The 18,319-nt window shown below is 28.0% G+C and overlaps 2 long non-coding RNA genes across 2 annotated transcripts; both read left to right on the forward strand.

Annotated features, from left to right (window-relative positions):
• The first annotated feature begins 7,649 nt into the window (after positions 1–7,649).
• LOC121211066 (uncharacterized) lies at positions 7,650–10,057 on the forward strand. Its single transcript, XR_005906451.1, has 3 exons — positions 7,650–7,785; positions 8,441–8,515; positions 9,794–10,057. It is a non-coding gene; the product is annotated as an uncharacterized lncRNA (long non-coding RNA).
• A 4,307-nt stretch (positions 10,058–14,364) lies between these two features.
• On the forward strand, positions 14,365–16,766 carry LOC121211067 (uncharacterized). Its single transcript, XR_005906452.1, has 3 exons — positions 14,365–14,495; positions 15,150–15,224; positions 16,503–16,766. It is a non-coding gene; the product is annotated as an uncharacterized lncRNA (long non-coding RNA).
• Positions 16,767–18,319: the final 1,553 nt, after the last annotated feature.

Genomic DNA, 18,319 nt, shown 5'->3' on the forward strand with positions numbered 1-18,319 from the left:
CATCTTCTAACTCCACTCCTACAATTTATGGTGATTTTCCAAATTCACGTTACAGCTGCTGTCCCAAGCAGATTTACTACAATTTACTCTTTCACAACTCTTTGCTTTCATATTATTAAAACATGTATATCACCAATCAATTTCATCACAATTCTATAATTTCACTTAAGCATAATCTGAATACAATACATCGTGTTCAAATCATTATTCAAGTTCAAATTCGGCTAGCACACATATACATACTAGCAACTAAGTATTAACATTGCATTTCATACTATAACCAAATGTATAGCTCATCAAAATATATTTATTCATGTTCCCTTAACACATATTGGTCAACTAGATCATGCATTATTCTTTGGCACATTTGGTCATTAAAGCAATCACCTATTTAACTTTCAAGTATTTTTATACTAACATTTCTCCCAAGGTCAAATTCATATACAACTTTTAATACTCATACAAAGTTTATATTTCAAATAATTTATGCACACACCATTAACCTACTAATTAACTAAACAAATTTAAAATTTTCTTTAACTAAACATATATTCGGCAATGACCACAACAATTTAACAAACCTTAAAAACAATCTATAACAATTAAATTCATCTTAAATCCCCTATGACCGAATGTGCATATATATAAAAACTCAAATAACAACAAAATTTTCTTTCCAAAATGCATATATATACATACGGCAACTTCAATTCATACCTCTCAACAATGAATTCAACTTCTTCAACCATCATTTAAGCTACTTTAACATCTAAATAACACCTTCCAAAATCTTATCAAAATAACACAAATTTAGCAACTTGTCAAATGCATATATATTCAATGATTCATGAATTTAAACCATGGGTTAACTATACTAAGCACTTACCAATTTAATTTCATAAACAATTACATAAAAATCACATTAACATACCTTATTTCAAGCTCAAAGTGACCGAATGCTATTTCCTCCCTTTTCTTTCTCTAATATTCGGCTACTAAGGAAGAAGATGATACAAGCCTTTTGTTTTTCTTTTGTTTTTCTAATATCTTTTTAATTTACTAATTTTTTTATTCCATAAATTAAGCCATTACCATTTTATAATATTATTACATAACACATATTGCTTATCATCATTATCATGGCCGGCCACTACTATTAAAGTGGGGAATTTGACATGCAAGTCCACCTTTTTGATTACATGCATTAATAGACCATTTTAAAATTAACCTATCACATTTCAAAATTTTCTCACATAAGTCCTATTTAATAATTTCACATACAATTGACCAAATTAAAACATGAAACTTTCACACGTGCATGTACACATACAGTAAGCATAGATTATAATGGTTAATTATTTTTATGACTCGTTTTTGTGGTCCCGAAACCACTTTCCGACTAGGGCCAAATTAGGGCTGTCACAAAAATCATCCACTCAATCTCCCGTAAACATTCCCATGAAACCAAAACCTTTTCCTCAGCCATGTTACAAGAAAATAAACAAATGGGTTAAGAAGAACCCAGATTTCCTTGCTCCACAAAAACCAATTTTTACTGTGTGTATGATGCAACCTACAGCATCATATGACAAAGATTTCCCACCTCTTGAAGAATACTTTGAAAAGAGTTACACTCATGCACCAAAAATACCTTCAAAAATTCAGACTAATATTTCGGGTGCACCATCTAAAATAAGTGCTGCAGAAGCTACTCTCAACTGGCAAACAGAAAATGCTATTGCTCAGAATCATGTCCTAAAAAGAATTGATTCAAAAATCTCAACCGTGGAAACCAAAATAGATGACAACACCAAGATGGTCAGAGATCTGATCCAACTTTTACAAAAAAGATTGGATGCAGTAGCAAAGCAACCAGCAACACCAGGACAAGATTTCTTCTCTCATCTTGCACAAAGAAAGAAAGAAATTCAAAAATTGAAAAATCAAATCAAGACTCTTCAAGAAACAGGGAAAATTCCTGAGCCAACTCATAGAGCAGAAACAATTGAATTGTTTCCCTCTATCAGACAGAAAAATCCACTTCCAGCAGAAGGAGTACGAATAACCTTTCCAGAAGTTCCAAAACGTACCAAACCAAGTACGTATGAAATTTTTCTGGGAATCAAAAAACAAGAAGCAGAGAAAAAGAAGAAAAAACTCACTGAAGAAGCCAAAACAGACAGTGAAAGTGAAGCCTATCAAATGGAAAAGAAACTTGGAAAAAGACCAGTTTCAGAGGAATCTCCACCAAGATCTCCTCCTCCAAAACAAGTCTCGAAATCTCTGATGATCCAAGAAGAAGATCAAAATCCTTTAACAAAATTTTTAAAGGATTATACAAAATCCACGATTCCTAAGATCTCAACTGTACAAAATCCAGAATCAAGTACTGAAGCTGATTCAGGAGAAAGTTCAAAATCATCAAAAGAATCTGAGGTCTCATCAGACGAACAAACAGAATCAGAAGATGAAGAACTGCAGAAAGCATTTCAAACAACTAAAGTTGAAGAAACAAGTGATGATGAAATGCAAGATATGCTAGAATCATCTTCTGCACATCAAAGACAGATGCCAAAATCTTCCATAGGAAGAACCACTTTCACTCTAGATGATTTGCCATCAGCAAAATGGCCAGACAGAATTCAAGAATTCCATTCTTGGTTAGAAACTCGCAAGCTTACTGAAGATAGCAATTACAACATTCTTATGGAGTTTGTCTCCAGATTTACAGGAATGTTGAGAGATTGGTGTCATTTTTATTACGGTGAAGTCAAAAAAAATTTTATAAGAGGTAGAAATGAAATTTTAATTTTTAGTATTCTATATCTTTATAATTTTAAAATATTAAATCAAATTTTTATAATTTTAGGAGGGTAAAGAGTATTTTTACTTTAAATAATTTTAAATTTTAAATTAAATAGCTTAAATAGTAATTTTTCATGTTAAGGGGTTGCCATCCTCTAGATTCGCCTTTGATTTTTATGTTTTTTTTAATAATTGGAAGAAAAGAATGTGATTACTTAAGATTAAATTTAATTTTTTATGCTTACAACATAATACTTATATTACTAAGTCAAGAGGTTGTTTACATATCATGTTTATGCCGTATGTTCATTTATATTATTTTATTTTTTTAAGACGCCAAATTATAAAAGATATCTAAATAATTTGTCATGGTGATCAAACTTAAAGAAAAATCATTATATAATTTAATTAATTTTATTTTTAGGTGTAATATTTGGTACACCATAAGTAGAATGATTTAATTCCATTAGCAAGGTTTTAATACTACCACATGTCATTTTCCCCAGAATGGATATTTGTTACCTTTATTTCACTGACAAAATGTCAAATATATTTTTAAATGATATATTTAAATTGGTTGGTTCACATGTTTACCCATGAACAACTTATCAATTATTAAAAATAAATAAAAGAGAAAATAATTTAAGTAATTAATTTAAGTTAAATTTATATATTTAAAATCTTAGATCCATGCATCAACTTGTAAGTTGATTTAGGGTTTTAGGGCTTGTAGTTACTCTAATTGAAAGTTTTTTTGTTGGTTTAAATATGTAAAAGGTATTTGTACTATTTTAAAATTTAAAATTTAGTCCTCATACTTTGAGAAATTGAGTCCTTGTAATTTTTTTATTTAAAATGTTTGGTCCCTCCATCTAATATTGTCATCAAAGTTAATAATGTCAAAGGTATGATAACTTTTTTAGCCCTTAACATTAACATTTTTTGTCAATTTGATCCTTACCCTTTAAAAATACATAAAAAATATTTTTTTCATCTTTTAAATAAAAAATAAAAATTGAAAAAAATATAATTTTACAAAATAAAATTTATGAAAACAATAAAAATTCTTTAAAATACAAAAAAGTAAAAAATAAAAATGATTTTAAAAATATGAAATTTTTTCCAAAATTCAATGTTATCTAAATTGAATTGGACCAGCTAGTTAGATTCGAAACAAGCTGGGGAATTGGTCTAGAGAGAGGTAAAAAAATCGAGTGACCTGCGAACCGGTACAAGCTGGTTGAACTGGGCTAAAAATCGATTGAATTGACAATTGAACCAATTTTAAACTAGTTTGACCAGTTGGTCCCAAATCAACAGGTTGAAAGCAAATAAAAAATTAAAATATTAAAAATTAGTTTAATTGTCGATTCAACTAATTTTTTAGCCTGGATCAACTAGTCCGTATCAATTCGTAAGTCAACCAATTTTTTACCTTTCACCAGACTGATACCCCTATTGATTATTGTCCAACCGGTCCGAATTTAGATAACATTGAAATTTGGATTTTTTTTATATTTTTGGAATATATTTTTAAATCTTTTTATTTTTGAATTTTAAAGAGTTTATTTTTTCCATTTTTTTTATTTTGAAAAGTTATATATATTTTTTCATTCGTTATGTTTATTGTTTAAAATGAGAAAAAAATTTACGTACTGGGTATGGACCAAAAATTGATAAAAAAAAAATTGTAAATGCTAAGGACTAAAAAGATTTAAAATTTTCAAAAATTATACCAGTTGTTTTTTTCATATCTAAATAGGACCAGTTAGATTCCCTTATTTCAGAAAAGAAAAAAGGAGCAATTAAACCAACATATAAACCACACGCGAGTTAATAAACGTATTCTTCACTTACCTTTCTCCTTCAAATTTTCTATTATCCTCCTCTGACTTCGAAAACCCTACAAAATCAAACCGACTAAATTAATCACAACAAATGGGTTTAGTATGTTCAAATTTCAGAAATGGGTCTAAAATTTCGACATTTTGCCTTTGTGTTTAGGGCTCTGTTACCTTCTTCACTTTCACAACGTTTAATACATTGAACATCAAATACAATACCCAAAAATCATTTTTTTTCACCAGAAAATGGATTCGATTCTACAAAAAAGGTTTTAGGGTTTTAGTCCATACCTCTTTGATTCAGGACCCACACAGTTTTAGGGTTCGACTTCAGTACCAAAACCCTACTGATTTCGAAGGGTTAAGCAACTTCAATTTTAGCATATTTCTTCTTCAATTGTAATATTGTACACTATTTCGATTTAGGGTTTTGAAAAATGTTAAGAATTTTTTGAACGAATTAATTTTACGATGGTTATGTCCCTTAAATAGAAGGATAATATATTTCAATCTATTTCAATTCATATTTTTTACACGATTATCGATATTTATTAAAATAGAAATTAAATAATTTTTTAAAAATTGATAAAAACATTAGAATAAAATAAAATCAAATGTAATAAATTGAGGGTATGCCACTTGACACAAATATAAAATATGTATATATGATATGATTATTTAAATATTTAATTTCATTATTTACTAAATCGATATGAATTTAAATATATAAAATTGCTATTCATGTAAATAATGTGGGCTATGAATTATGATAATGTATTTGAGAATATTAATATTTGTTTTGAATACATTATGGATACTTTATATTTGAGCAGGCATTTACTGTTTAAATTTAGGGGTGAATTTAAAATTTATTTTAAGAATTATAAAATTTTAAAAAGTGAATTAAACAAAATAATTTTATTTTCCAAAGTTAAAATCCTTGTGTAAATCAACTCTGCTCGAACTAATAAGTAAATAAAAAATCTTATCAATATGGAACAAATTTTTTTAAATATCCGTTTGATGCGAATTCATCTCCATCCAATATTACATAAATAATATTTTGAAAATGCAATTATGGGATGTGATATACAAATATAAGAAATGTACCATATGATCTTAAAAGAAGAAAAAAGGCCATAAGTATAGTAGGGCCCCTGTTTGTACTAATGGGGCATTTGAATGTGAAAGTTCAATGCCATATTTATCTCTATTAACTGCAATTTACAGCTGTACTGAAACCCAATTGTGTTTTTTTCTCCCTCTCTAAAGTCTCAATCTCAATAACTGTATAAAACTAAAACTCAATGCAAAATTCAATTTTATATAATTTTTAATATGCGATGTTTTTATATGTTTTCATATTATATAGACTTTTTCTGACACACTACACATAAAAGAGAATATTGGAAAAGTAAAATTTGATGCTACACTTTAATATTGGAATCTAATATATAATTATTTTGTGTCTTCTAGTAGAGTCGCAGATAATGTTATTACCGCTTCAACCTTCAACACAAACTTTTTAAAGAGTTTAATTTTTTTTGTTATCGCTTACTAGGTTTTGGATTTATTTCAATGAATTAGGATTTGTTTTATAAAATTTGAATATTTTTAGGTAAATTTTTAAAGTATACTTTTATACTTTTTTTTAGAAAATTTGAAGTAAATAAAAAAAAATCAATAGATTTTTTATAATAATTTTTTGAAAATATATATATATAATTTTAAATTAATTTTACTATTTTAAATATAAAAATTTTTATGTTTATATTATAAAAAAATTAATTTAAATTAAGGTTCAAGGGTTAAAAAGAACTTGTATTTTTTTAAATAAATTAATTAAATCCCTTTGTAAAAAATACATTAAATTAAAATATTAAATGTTAAAAAATACATTAATTAAACTCTTTAATCGAATTTCTATCGTTGACCATTACTATGCTGATGTGGTAGTTAATAACAGCTGTGTCAACTATTGTGATGCTGACGCGATAGTCTACATTAGCAAAAATTTTAAAAATTAAAAATTTTAAAAAATCAAGTCAATAATTAACCTAGACAAAGGGACTTCTAAATTCTTTTAATATGGATATTTATTTGTGAAGGTTAATTGGAGTAGTTTTATTAATTATAAAAATTAAAAAAAACATTATAAAAATTATATAAAAATAAGAAAGAAAAAGTGGTTTTTGCATTTCTTGTTATCTCACAACAGGAAAATCACATTTTCTATATAAGTTTATGAAGTTTTTATTACGGTGTTATTTTTTATCTAATTTGTTTAGGGGTCGAGATAATATTATATTTGGAAAGGGAAAAAGTTAAAAATTTTGTATTAAAAAGGATTAACTTAAATTATTAAATTTTCAAAAAGGACTAATTTTATAATTTTTCCATTTAAGAAAAAGTTAAAAAAAAAACCTAAATTGAATCTTTTTATATTGGGAGGGGCTAAAGAGAAACTTACCCATTTAGCAATGTAACAGCCCAATTTTCAGTAGTGTCAGAATAGTGATTTGAGATCACTAAATTCGATGAAAAAGTTAGAAATATTTTTGAATTAGTGAATTTTGTGATTTAAAAGAAATTATTAGGTAAATTGGGTCGAAAACGAGGTATCGAGACCTCGATATTATAAACTCAGCCGTAAATATTTTTATAAATATTTACGAAGTGTCAATAGGATAATATTAAAGTTTCGTTAAGAAATTTTAATGTTTCGATAGTTAATTATGAAAAAGGATTAAATTGCAATAGGGATAAAAGTTTAATTATAGATTAAAGAAAAGTTAAAAGGACCAAATAAGTAATTATGCCTTTTTCTAAAGTTGAGGCGGCATAACAAAAGAAAAATCTAAGATATTTTTAATTTAAAATATATATTATATTATACATGCGTAAGTAATAATTATGTTTTTATATTATATTATTATTAATATATTATATTATATTATATTATATTATTATTATATATATATGACAAAGAAAGAAAGAAAAGAAACAGAGAGCAAAACAAAACAGAGAAGGGAAAAAGAAAGAAACAGAGAGCAAAACGAAACAGAGAAGGAAGGAAAGAAGGAAAGAAAAGAAAAGAAAAAGGGAAATTTGAGGTTTTAAGGTTCAAAGTAATTTGGTAAGTCAATTTAATCCCCTTTTCTCTTAATTTTGATATTTTTTTTTTTTTGAAATCCTAGAACAAAATACTACTTGATTTAAGTTGAAATTTTGGAAGTTAGTAGATTATTAAGCATGGTTCATGTTGAATAAATTGTTAAATTAGGGATGTATTTGATAGAAATTTTGATTGGAATTGAATAAAGGATTGAATTGTAAACTAAACTATAAGTTTTGAATTTTAGGGATTAATTTGAAATAAATTCGGAATTATGAAAACATGATAAAAATTAAATAGTTAAATATGAGTTTAGCAAGAAATTGGGTAGAATAAGGGTATGAATTGAGAAAGAAAAATATATAGGTTTAGTTAGGGGTTAAATTGATTTAATTTCAAGTTAGAAGTTAGTAAAGAATGTAATTGTAAAATAAAATATAAGTTTTGAATCGATAGAGATTAAATTGAAAGAATCCCGAAATTAGGGATTTATGGTGAAATTGAGGAATTAAATTGACTTTATAGTAAGAATTAAGAGAGAATATAGAGTTAGATTGGGAAAAATAAAATTAGTATTGGTAAGGGATTAAATTAGAATTTGGGTAAAGTTTAGGTGTAAAAGGAAATATTTTAATGAAATTGTGTATTAATGATTTTTAATTGTTTAATTACGTAGCTAATGTCGTGTACGAGTCATTGTCCGAGAAAGGAAAGGAGAAAGTGGACAAGGAGTGACTCGAGAGAAATTACGGTTAGTATTACCATAATTCGAATTTAATTATTAATTCTTAAAATTAAACTAATATACACGATAAGCAAATTGAGGTGAGTTTCATAATTGAATTGAATAATATATATATACGTATTGATATTGAATTTATTGACAGTAATTATTGAATTTTGAATAATATGTTAGTAAATAAAAATAAGGAGAATATCGATATTTAATTGAATGAATTAAATATGAATTGAATAAATGAGATATTAAATTGAGATATGTGAATATGTGAATTGTGTATTGATTGAAAAGTGGTTTGAATTGAATCGAAGTATGATTATATGTGAATATCTGAAATATGTATTGGTATTGAATTGTATATTGATTTGAAAGTGGGAAGTGAATCTGAGTTGAATTGCGATTAAATCGAAAGTGAATTTGAAATAGAAAAATGTATTGAAACAAATGGTGATTAAATGGGAATGATTTGAATTGAAAGTATGAGAAAGTGATTGAATTGAAATGTGATTCGGAAACCCTATTAACTAGTCGGGCTGAGTCGGATATAGTTGGCATGCCATAGGATTGGAAGAGTTCAGGGATACTTCGACCTTGAGTCGATGAGACACTGGGTGTCATACTATTACTTCGGATAGATTCGATGAGGTACTGGGTACCAACTTACTTCGGCTTGGCCGATGAGACACTGGGTGTCAACTATTGCTTCGAACTATCCGATGAGGCACTGGGTGCCATTCTGGTGTGTTTGGTTGGATCCGTGTATCCGCCAAGGTCCGAGTCTTGTTAATAGGGGTAAATAATTGAAATGAGAAAATTGAATAAATGTGATTGATTGAGCTATGGGAAGAAACGAAAAAGTGAAATTGTGAATTGATGTGTGAATTGGAAATCGAAATAAGAGATTTAAAGATATGAGCCCAAAGTTCATGATGTGATAAAGAGTAAATTTTGTTATATGATATTAGTGAGTACAAATTGCAATAGAATTGATACTAAATATAGTGATAAATTGAATGAATTTCATATGAACTGAAATGAATTATTGGAATGAGATGTGAAAAATCCAATAAAATTTAGATAGTGAAATAAGGTATGAATACCATTAAATATATGACTGAAATATTGCTTATTGTTATTAATGATCGAGTTGATTTAAAGTATGAGACAATTAGTGAATAATTGTAGACATAAATTAAATGTATATAATTTATCAATTAATGTTATTAATTTGAATTATGGTAATACCACTGAGTATACCCATACTCAGCGTACGGTTGTTTCCGTGCGCAGGATTGTAGAAAACCAGTGTTCGATCCAGCATCCAAAGTAATCCCGACCTCAGAGACATTTTAGTGATGTACCTTTCTGTTGATAATGTGGCATGTACCTAAGTAATGTACATACCTAGGTAATGTATATACCTAAGTGATGTATAGGGATTAGTCATTTTGAATGTTGTAATTATGATATTGCTAAAGAAAGATGTGTGAATATGTGATAATGTTTGGCTTTTAAAATGGTTAAGTATGAAAATCAAGAAAGGGTAAATTTTGCAAAGAAACAGAATTCAGACAGCAACAGCGATGTAACTTTGAAAAATCACCTAAGATAGTATAAAATGAATTATAGGGTGAATGATATATGAAATTAAATATTATTGAGTCTATTTTTATAGAAAAATAACGGTTTAGCAAAAAGAATTTTATATTTTAAGATATATGAATTTTAATGAGACAGGGTCAGATCTGTTTCTGGAGTCCTCTGTTCCGAGTTTAGAAAATCACTAAAACTGGTACAAAAATAGTTATGAGTTTTAGTTTATATGTATTGAATCCTTATTGAGTCTATTTTCTGTAGAAACAAGTGGTAATATCATGTGAAAATACTATAATGAGAAAAATTATTTTTAGTGGCAAGAGGTCAGGACAGTCGATTGAAGAAACAGGGGAGACTTTAACTAATAAACTGTACTAATTGGCCAAATCAAAAATTCTGAAAATTTTATGGTAGAAAGATATATGAGTCTAGTTTCAGGGAAAATTTACGGAATTAAATTTCGAGTCCCGTAGCTCGAGTTATAATCAATTTAGTAACTGCTGCGCGATTGGGCAGATTACTGTAAACAGTGAAATAAATTTTCAAATCAAATTTTTATGCTCCGAATTGGTAAAATAAGCTCAGTAACGCCTCGTGCTCGACTCCGGAAACGGTCTCGGGTAAGGGGTGTTACAATTTTGTTGGTATCAGAGCTTTGCAGGTTTAGCCGATTCTCGGACTAAATCGAGCTCGGAATTGAGTTTAGAGGTACATGCCATAATTGTGTCGAATTGAGTCGGGATTTGGATGCTGATATATTTGCTTATGTTTTAGAGTTGAAAATGTCGAATGAATATGATGATGAATATTACGTTATATGTTTCATTGAAAAATAAATTATAGTGCTATACGAACTATTGAATTGATAACTAAATTATAAAAAAAAAAATACAAAAGTAATATATGAAGTAGATGATAAGGATTATTAAGGAATTATGGATGAATAGTAAATTTTGAAATATATTACATGTGCTAAAGATAGAGAAGATATAAATGCACAAATTATTGGTACAAGAATTAAATTGTAAAGCATGTAAAAGTATTGTGCGAAAAGTGTAAAAGTGATATGCATGCATGAATGAAATAATTTGCCCAAGTAGACGAGGTTAGAACTATTAGGATATTAAGGGAGTTTAGCGTGCTCTCTGATTATTAGCACATCAGTGCTCTCTGTTTAGCACATTGGTGCTCTCTGATATTTAGCACGTCAGTGCTCTCTGAATATTAGCACGCTCTCTGATCACTAGCACGTTAGTGCTCTCCGTTTAGCGCATTTGTGCTCTCTGTTTAATAGTGCATAATAATGCACCTCTGTATCAGTCCCGTATATCCTAAGTGTTCTATTTCGTCTACTGGGTCTCTGCTAAAAAAAAATTATTACAAGATAAAAGATTATCTTTGATTCAATGATGAATGATTATAAAGGAAAATAAGTTACAAAGCTGTGAATAAATAAGCATGTATTTGTAATAAAATAATTTAAAGTTGTGAATAAGTAAATATTATTTAGTTCTGTATGGAGATTTAAAATAGTAATCCTTATAGATAAGGATGAAAATATACATTTATACATTTAAAAGAGTAACCTTGATAAATGAGAAATGTTTTACTAATAGACAAAAATGTCTCCAATTGATCTAGTTCCGACAGTGATGAAAGTGATATTTGAATATTTGATAGAGAAAGGGGAGTTGCCTATATGAGTAAAGATTTATAAGGTACGAAATGAATGTTTGTAATGAATATATTGACGATAAAAGTCATGTTATGTGTATATATATATAAGTATATATATAAGAGTCAAATTTTGAGGCTTTACGACCTTCACCCCCTCACCTGTACAAAGGAATTTACAAGAATTGTATTCATTAAGTTTACAAGTGTGAAATTGAAGAGTTCATTAATTGAAGGAATAATAATGCAGTCAGAATTGTGGATGGGATAGCAAGTAAAGAGAGTTCTAGAAAGGATATTAGATTTTTTTTAAATGATTATTGGGATTTGCAATGTCGCTATTAAGGAAGAAGCTATTCACGAGTAACCGACTTATTCAGGTATAAAATTTAAAGAGCAGGTTAATCGGAATTTCTTCTGAATTGATTTCTTTAATGATTGGGATAATGTGAGATTATTGATGACTTTAGTAATCAGTGGAATTGTGTTGAAAATTGCAAACATATCTGAATGCAGTTGTTATAGTCGAGTATTTTACAATGATCTCTTCTGGGTATTCTATATGGGTATTCTATATGCTCTTTTATCCTCAGAGGTATATGCAATTATTTATTTTCAGATATGATTCTTATCATATAGCAAGGTTGGCTAATCGTATTGTTAGACGAAATTATTATTAGTCTGGTTGATTCATGACCGGGATTCCTCTATCTTTCTTTGGTTTTCTAATCTATTATGTTCGATAGAAGATTTGATGATAAGACTCATATGAAACGATTTTCTATTTCTACTGGTTGAAGCTCCGAATTATATATATATGGAATTTATATTGTCTTTAACACAACTATTTCTAGTGCGTACAAGTGATATTCTTCTTGTGGATTTTCTCTGGGATATTCTTTTGGACTTTCTCTGGGATATTCTTTTGGATTTTCTCTCGGAAATTCAGTATAGTTTCACATCTTGGATTTTATTATCTCGGTTTTCTTATTATTCTTATGGTCTAATCTTATCTATTAACCATGGTTTATCCGTACAAGATATTCATTGGCCGGAGGTAATTATATTTATTACTGTTATAAATCTTGGTTTGATCATGGGAACTCGGTGATATGGATCTCAGATTTTAGAAGTTGTATTACTGCACTGGTTGTTATTGGGACTACTTCGGTTTTCTTCATCTATTTTGGAGTGCACTATTGATGTTGAGGTATTGTTCTATCTATATAGTTGGAACGTCGGTCCTATTATAGCTCTATAGTTTTTAATCTATTTGATGGTTGTGGCTTCGGTATAGTTCAAAGCTTCGATGTTAATGATTGAAATAGTTTTATTATATATATAATTCATTTCTAGTTTTCGTGAAAGGGTTGACATCGGCAAAAGTGTAGATGGAGGAAGATTGAGCTCAAACTTGTATTTTGGTTTTCACTTCTCAGGTAATTCTGAAATTATGTCAACAAGTCAATAATGGAATGTCAAAATTCGTTTGAGTTAAATGCTATTTGTGGAAATTTTCGATTGGTGTTCCGAGAGGATTATGATATATGGTATATCTGGATTGTTTTGACAACAAGAAGAATGGATTTTTCTGAAATGTTATTATCTGATAGATAAAATCGACTCAGTTGTTTTAATCAGAGTGGGTTATTCATTGAAAAGTTAATTGAGTTATAATCAGTGATGGAATCAGTACATCTTGGGTCTCCACAATGGGTTTAAATTATCTGTTTTCTTATCGCTGGATGGGTTTCCAAGATCTTCGTTCAAAGGTATTAAATAAGATAATTCGGGTTTCTCAGTTATGTTTCGACAGACAATTACTGGAAATTTCTTGGTAGTCATACTACTAGTGAAAAAGTGATGGCAAGAGAACATCAGAGCTGCTCAGTTAAGTTCAGGCATAGTATCAATTTCTAAAATGAGTTTTGATATGAGTTCGGAAGTGATATTAGTTATGATTAATTTTATGGACTTCGATTGAAAGGGGTGAAGAAAGATTTGACTTAATAGCTTGTATCAGGTGAGAAATTTCGAGGACGAAATTTTTTAAGGGGGGAAGAGTTGTAACAGCCCAATTTTCAGTAGTGTCAGAATAGTGATTTGAGATCACTAAATTCGATGAAAAAGTTAGAAATATTTTTGAATTAGTGAATTTTGTGATTTAAAAGAAATTATTAGGTAAATTGGGTCGAAAACGAGGTATCGAGACCTCGATATTATAAACTCAGCCGTAAATATTTTTATAAATATTTACGAAGTGTCAATAGGATAATATTAAAGTTTCGTTAAGAAATTTTAATGTTTCGATAGTTAATTATGAAAAAGGATTAAATTGCAATAGGGATAAAAGTTTAATTATAGATTAAAGAAAAGTTAAAAGGACCAAATAAGTAATTATGCCTTTTTCTAAAGTTGAGGCGGCATAACAAAAGAAAAATCTAAGATATTTTTAATTTAAAATATATATATTATATTATACATGCGTAAGTAATAATTATGTTTTTATATTATATTATTATTAATATATTATATTATATTATATTATATTATTATTATATATATATGACAAAGAAAGAAAGAAAAGAAACAGAGAGCAAAACAAAACAGAGAAGGGAAAAAGAAAGAAACAGAGAGCAAAACGAAACAGAGAAGGAAGGAAAGAAGGAAAGAAAAGAAAAGAAAAAGGGAAATTTGAGGTTTTAAGGTTCAAAGTAATTTGGTAAGTCAATTTAATCCCCTTTTCTCTTAATTTTGATATTTTTTTTTTTTGAAATCCTAGAACAAAATACTACTTGATTTAAGTTGAAATTTTGGAAGTTAGTAGATTATTAAGCATGGTTCATGTTGAATAAATTGTTAAATTAGGGATGTATTTGATAGAAATTTTGATTGGAATTGAATAAAGGATTGAATTGTAAACTAAACTATAAGTTTTGAATTTTAGGGATTAATTTGAAATAAATTCGGAATTATGAAAACATGATAAAAATTAAATAGTTAAATATGAGTTTAGCAAGAAATTGGGTAGAATAAGGGTATGAATTGAGAAAGAAAAATATATAGGTTTAGTTAGGGGTTAAATTGATTTAATTTCAAGTTAGAAGTTAGTAAAGAATGTAATTGTAAAATAAAATATAAGTTTTGAATCGATAGGGATTAAATTGAAAGAATCCCGAAATTAGGGATTTATGGTGAAATTGAGGAATTAAATTGACTTTATAGTAAGAATTAAGAGAGAATATAGAGTTAGATTGGGAAAAATAAAATTAGTATTGGTAAGGGATTAAATTAGAATTTGGGTAAAGTTTAGGTGTAAAAGGAAATATTTTAATGAAATTGTGTATTAATGATTTTTAATTGTTTAATTACGTAGCTAATGTCGTGTACGAGTCATTGTCCGAGAAAGGAAAGGAGAAAGTGGACAAGGAGTGACTCGAGAGAAATTACGGTTAGTATTACCATAATTCGAATTTAATTATTAATTCTTAAAATTAAACTAATATACACGATAAGCAAATTGAGGTGAGTTTCATAATTGAATTGAATAATATATATATACGTATTGATATTGAATTTATTGACAGTAATTATTGAATTTTGAATAATATGTTAGTAAATAAAAATAAGGAGAATATCGATATTTAATTGAATGAATTAAATATGAATTGAATAAATGAGATATTAAATTGAGATATGTGAATATGTGAATTGTGTATTGATTGAAAAGTGGTTTGAATTGAATCGAAGTATGATTATATGTGAATATCTGAAATATGTATTGGTATTGAATTGTATATTGATTTGAAAGTGGGAAGTGAATCTGAGTTGAATTGCGATTAAATCGAAAGTGAATTTGAAATAGAAAAATGTATTGAAACAAATGGTGATTAAATGGGAATGATTTGAATTGAAAGTATGAGAAAGTGATTGAATTGAAATGTGATTCGGAAACCCTATTAACTAGTCGGGCTGAGTCGGATATAGTTGGCATGCCATAGGATTGGAAGAGTTCAGGGATACTTCGACCTTGAGTCGATGAGACACTGGGTGTCATACTATTACTTCGGATAGATTCGATGAGGTACTGGGTACCAACTTACTTCGGCTTGGCCGATGAGACACTGGGTGTCAACTATTGCTTCGAACTATCCGATGAGGCACTGGGTGCCATTCTGGTGTGTTTGGTTGGATCCGTGTATCCGCCAAGGTCCGAGTCTTGTTAATAGGGGTAAATAATTGAAATGAGAAAATTGAATAAATGTGATTGATTGAGCTATGGGAAGAAACGAAAAAGTGAAATTGTGAATTGATGTGTGAATTGGAAATCGAAATAAGAGATTTAAAGATATGAGCCCAAAGTTCATGATGTGATAAAGAGTAAATTTTGTTATATGATATTAGTGAGTACAAATTGCAATAGAATTGATACTAAATATAGTGATAAATTGAATGAATTTCATATGAACTGAAATGAATTATTGGAATGAGATGTGAAAAATCCAATAAAATTTAGATAGTGAAATAAGGTATGAATACCATTAAATATATGACTGAAATATTGCTTATTGTTATTAATGATCGAGTTGATTTAAAGTATGAGACAATTAGTGAATAATTGTAGACATAAATTAAATGTATATAATTTATCAATTAATGTTATTAATTTGAATTATGGTAATACCACTGAGTATACCCATACTCAGCGTACGGTTGTTTCCGTGCGCAGGATTGTAGAAAACCAGTGTTCGATCCAGCATCCAAAGTAATCCCGACCTCAGAGACATTTTAGTGATGTACCTTTCTGTTGATAATGTGGCATGTACCTAAGTAATGTACATACCTAGGTAATGTATATACCTAAGTGATGTATAGGGATTAGTCATTTTGAATGTTGTAATTATGATATTGCTAAAGAAAGATGTGTGAATATGTGATAATGTTTGGCTTTTAAAATGGTTAAGTATGAAAATCAAGAAAGGGTAAATTTTGCAAAGAAACAGAATTCAGACAGCAACAGCGATGTAACTTTGAAAAATCACCTAAGATAGTATAAAATGAATTATAGGGTGAATGATATATGAAATTAAATATTATTGAGTCTATTTTTATAGAAAAATAACGGTTTAGCAAAAAGAATTTTATATTTTAAGATATATGAATTTTAATGAGACAGGGTCAGATCTGTTTCTGGAGTCCTCTGTTCCGAGTTTAGAAAATCACTAAAACTGGTACAAAAATAGTTATGAGTTTTAGTTTATATGTATTGAATCCTTATTGAGTCTATTTTCTGTAGAAACAAGTGGTAATATCATGTGAAAATACTATAATGAGAAAAATTATTTTTAGTGGCAAGAGGTCAGGACAGTCGATTGAAGAAACAGGGGAGACTTTAACTAATAAACTGTACTAATTGGCCAAATCAAAAATTCTGAAAATTTTATGGTAGAAAGATATATGAGTCTAGTTTCAGGGAAAATTTACGGAATTAAATTTCGAGTCCCGTAGCTCGAGTTATAATCAATTTAGTAACTGCTGCGCGATTGGGCAGATTACTGTAAACAGTGAAATAAATTTTCAAATCAAATTTTTATGCTCCGAATTGGTAAAATAAGCTCAGTAACGCCTCGTGCTCGACTCCGGAAACGGTCTCGGGTAAGGGGTGTTACAAGCAAAGAGTCTTTATCCAATGCCATTGTCTACCCTTAAAATTGCCAAGTACTTAGCATTGGTGTTTGTTATACTTTGAGGGCCATTTTCTTAACCACTTGTTAACTTCAATGCATGATATAAAATCGTAAAATGAAAAGAAACACACTTATTATTATGATTAAATATGTGCATAAAAAAATAGACTTAATTAATAAATTTGTTTACCATGGATGTTAAACTACAACATTTTAATCATATCACAAATATTTCTCGTATTAGATTTAAATAAATCTGGCTGCACCTTTTATATTTTATTTTATAAATTTTTATAATTTTTTTCTGACACGATAATGATATGTTAGCATCATAATTGTTGACTTAACTGTTGTTCACAATTACATCAACACAATAACAATTACCGATTAAAACTATTAGTCAAAAAGGTTAGTTGATGCATTTTTAACATTTAAGAACTAAATTGAATATATTTTTTTTTCAGAAAAGTTTGATTGAATTTTTTAACAAAGTGTAGAGCTTTTTTAACCTTCAAACTAAACAAAAATTTAATTTAATTCGATTTTATTCGAGTAATAATATTTTTTTAACGAGATAAATCTTAAAATTATATATGAACTTCGGTTTAATGTGTAACTCAATTCATGAACTTTGATTATACTTTAAATTTTGATTTGAACCGGTCGTTACAAATTATTAATGCAATTATTAATATAGTGTCATTTTATGTTTATATATTTTATACACAAATAATTATATTTATCTAATATAAAATTTATTTATTTATTTAAATGTGTATAATTAAATTAAAATAAAAATTTCATGTATTTATTTAAACCATAATCAAAATTAAAATTTATGTATCAAATTACATATTAA

Source organism: Gossypium hirsutum, chromosome A12 (genome assembly GCF_007990345.1).
Source record: "Gossypium hirsutum isolate 1008001.06 chromosome A12, Gossypium_hirsutum_v2.1, whole genome shotgun sequence".
Lineage (NCBI taxonomy): Eukaryota > Viridiplantae > Streptophyta > Magnoliopsida > Malvales > Malvaceae > Gossypium > Gossypium hirsutum.